At 40.9% G+C, this 3,997-nt stretch overlaps 1 pseudogene; it reads left to right on the top strand.

The window, feature by feature from the left end:
- The first annotated feature begins 912 nt into the window (after positions 1–912).
- Positions 913–1,030, top strand: LOC124607548 (annotated as a pseudogene).
- Positions 1,031–3,997: the final 2,967 nt, after the last annotated feature.

The following is a 3,997-nucleotide window of genomic DNA, read 5'->3' as shown; positions in this document are numbered from 1 at the left end:
AGAAACGTTAATCAAATGGAAAATAACTCGATCGTGGGGCAACAACATCCATGAAGCATTAATAACATCCCACTCTTACGTGCGATCAGCATAACAAGATATTCCTGAGCGTTTGGCCTCCAATGATAGCATAAATAATTTTGTACAATTTGTCTTCATACCGTAGTTTCCCAATGTTGGAGCAAACTGACTACAAAGGGGCTGATGGATAATAATAAACGTACACGAACCTTACAATACTGTTATGCGCAATTGACGCTAACCCCTGTCAGTCTTGTCATTTGAGCCGGCCGCTGTGGCCGAGCTGTTCTAGGCGCTTCAGTCCGGAACCGCGCTGCTGTTACGGTCGCAGGTTCGAATCCTGCCTCGGGCATGGATGTGTGTGATCTCCTTAGGTTAGTTAGGTTTAAGTAGCTCTCATTCTAGGGGACTGATGACCTCAGATGTTAAGTCCCATAGTGCTTAGAGCCATTTGAACCAATTTTTTGTCATTTGCCTTTAACTGAAAGTTGTGTCAGTGTTGCTTTCCTGATTGTTTGCTATTCAGCAGTCAGCAGGAATAAACATATTGGTCATGCGGCCTTTTCTTTCAGCTCCAAGGCTGCTGGAGCGATGTTTAGCCGCTAAATTGTTTGACTCTTGGTAGTCTAGAGGAGCGACTAAACACGGTCGCACAAAGTGTCTGCTTGTAACACCAGCTATTATTAAAATAAAGGAAGTGACTAATCAATAAAAATAAACGACACACAAGAATTTGATATTATAATTAACAAAACACAGCAATAAATATGGGCAGACTATTGCGCAGAGTGGTCTCTAGTGCAACATAGGATTACGAGAGAGCGAAGTTACCTTTCAGATCTAAGCTGCAGTCTTCTGCCAAACAAATCTGCAGATCTTAACGCTGTGAAGGGCAACGGCCTTGCCACAGTGGATGCACCGATTCCCGTCAGATCACCGAAGTTAAGCGCTGTCGGGCGTGGCTCGCACTTGGATGGATGACCATCCGGGCCACCATGCGCTGCAGCCATTTTTCGGCGTTCACTGAGCCTCTTGATGCCAACTGAGGAGCTACTCGACCGAATAGTAGCGGCTCCGGTCAAGGAAAACCATCATAACAACCGAGAGAGCGGTGTGCTGACCCACGTCCCTCCTATCTGCATCCTCAGCTAAGGATGACGCGGCGGTCGGATGCACAACAGTACAAAGTTCAACAGTGTGGCATTCCAACTACCCCATATCTGTCTCGATAACTTCTGTTAAAGTCTCCGACTCCCATAACACGAGAACATTCTCAGGCAATCACCAGTTTCCACCCTACAGCTAACTCCGTTCACCCAACGCCTTTATACCCACTCCCCCCTCACTCTGCTCCCAACTCCCCTTTCTTTTTTGCCCAACTACACAAAATGAAGACAAAAAATACCTTTTAACGTACATTAATAATATAGGCACCACAGTGTACCACTTTTAAACCCGTATGCACCAACAAGAAACACGGAGGCGTTTACGTTTATTACTCTGCTTCAGTAATTATTTATTAAATTTCTCTTAGTAATAATTACTATACTTTGCTTAATTTAAAAGAAATTATTAAAACTAATCATGAATCCACTCCTTTACGAAGGATTTTTCCTCCTCTTCCCACTGATGATGAATATTTTTCCCTAACTTAGTTCTTACTTGAGAATGAAATTATATTTAAGATTTAAAATCTAATTAATTCTACGAAATAGTCATTACACAGTTTCTTGATAGACACACAATGTTTAATAATACTGTTCTCTACAGCATTCCGTAATTTCCTATAGTGGCATGTTGTTAGTTTTCCCTAACTACAGTTATGTCAAACAAAACTTTAATTTCGTGTATATTGATCAGACTTTGCAAATATCATTCGCTGCCACGTGAAATGCGTCATTGAATGACCTCTTAATTACAGTTATGATATTTGTGTGTATAAAAGTTATTAATTTTCAAAGTACAAATTTAAATTTGCTCTTCACTTCTGTAGTTTTTTGGCCATTTATTAACCAACAAAGAGCGTTCCTGTTTTAAACAGTCTGTATTTTTTTCGGAGTAGTAGTATTTTCGCCTACTGAATACTACTTATAGTGCTGAAGTTAACTGACAGCCATCAAGTATAGTCTTGGACGATAAATTTCTGATAAGTCCATCGGGCGCGCTGGCGGAACGAACGCATTGTCAGTGCTAGTTCGCCCGCTCAGGGTCCCTGGCCAACGACAGTGACGCCTGCTCTCAACCACGCCACGCCCACCTGGTACAGGCTTGCCTGACGCTAAGTCGGGGCGCGTTATGTCTAAAGTAGCAAAAAAATGTTGTCTCAGATATAGTAAAAACCTGAGATATTGTGACGGTCTTCCTACCGGGACGTGAATGTTGTATGTTCTTATGCTGTCCGTCTTTACACACTTCCGACCCAGGACGCATAAAGAATTTTAAGTCGGGTCCAGGTGCACTCGCCCACAAAAAGAGCGTAAAATAAATCTCCAGTGCAGGCCCAATGGTTAATTAAAATGATGGTTCTGTCTGTAATGTTTGATTATGCGGAATTAAAATTCGCCCCTACACGCGACCCGGTAAATTTGCAGCTCTCGAAAAAATTCCATAAAATCCACTTATTATTCGTAATCATTTTTAAAACACTGAATTATATGCCACTGATCAACAGTAAACTTCAAAATCAACAATCACTTTCAATAATAACATTATTCCAATACAGCTACAAATGAAAAAGATTATAAATGTTTCAACGAATTCTTTCACATGTTCTGAAAAACACCAGATACATGAAATGCGCCATAGTTCCCTACCTATCGTGAAATATTTTAAAGTAACTCAAAATTAGTGTTAATCGAATAAAAGACTGGCCTCACGCAAGATGTAGATCACGTCGGTCGATCACGAATATAATGCAACGATTGATGTGCACAACCAGAGTTTTTTATGTTTCTTGTTCAGCAGCAGTGGCGTCTTGACGTTCCTTGGCTCCCGGCATCGCTGCTCAAGCAACTGGGCGCCAGGCAATTTCATCTTCGCCAGCGCATGGGTACTGCGTGACTCGTTACAATAAATACCTTTCTACAACAGGTTTTTCACAGACATTAACGCATGACATTCCCTCCAGTTGTAGTTCGCTTGGCCGCTCCGATATATCGTTTTAAAAATGCTCTTGTTTTCATGATTGCACGACAATAAGAGTTACATTTTGGGGGTCGTCACAGGTGAACCGTTACAATGTCACATACAACATTATAGATGTAGAAAATAAGATGAGATGGAAATATGGTAGTGTGGGAAAAACTTGACAGTAAGTCCTTAGGGTAGACGATATTCCCTCAGAATCATTGAGATCCTTGGGGGGCCAGTCATGTTCAAACTATTCCACCTGTTGTGCAAGATATATGAAACAGACTAAATACTCTCCCAGTTTAAAGAGACCATAATAATTCCAATTCCATTCAAGGCTGACAAGTGTGAATGTTACCGAACAATCAGTACAAAAATTTTTGCTTGAAAAATACTGAAAGCAGTTACCTACAGTAGAAGTCTACCTCCGTGAGGTTCATTTTCGGTTGCAGAGAAATATAGAAATTAGGAAAGCAATACTTAACTTAGGACTTAAGTTGGAAGACAGTTTAAAGAAAGGCAAACCTACATTTACACAATTCAAAATTGGAGAAATATTTCGAGTGGACTAAACTCATTGATTTTCTGTATGTAGCAAGGATAAAATACAGAGAGCAAAACGTTATCTGCAACTTGTACAGAAACCATACTGCAGGTGTAAGTGTCGAGGGACACGAAAAGGCCTTAGCCATGATGTTATTCTATCTGCACATTGAGCAAACAGTAAAGGAAGCCAACGAGACATTTGAAAACTCGAATAAAGTTCAGGGGGGAAACAATTCAAACTTTGAGGTTTTGCCGATGACACTGTAATTCTGTCAGAGACGGCAATGAACTTGAAAGAGCA

Source organism: Schistocerca americana, chromosome 3, assembly GCF_021461395.2.
Source record: "Schistocerca americana isolate TAMUIC-IGC-003095 chromosome 3, iqSchAmer2.1, whole genome shotgun sequence".
Lineage (NCBI taxonomy): Eukaryota > Metazoa > Arthropoda > Insecta > Orthoptera > Acrididae > Schistocerca > Schistocerca americana.
The sequence above is the reverse complement of the archived record's forward strand: the minus strand, read 5'-3'. Positions and strand labels throughout refer to the sequence as shown.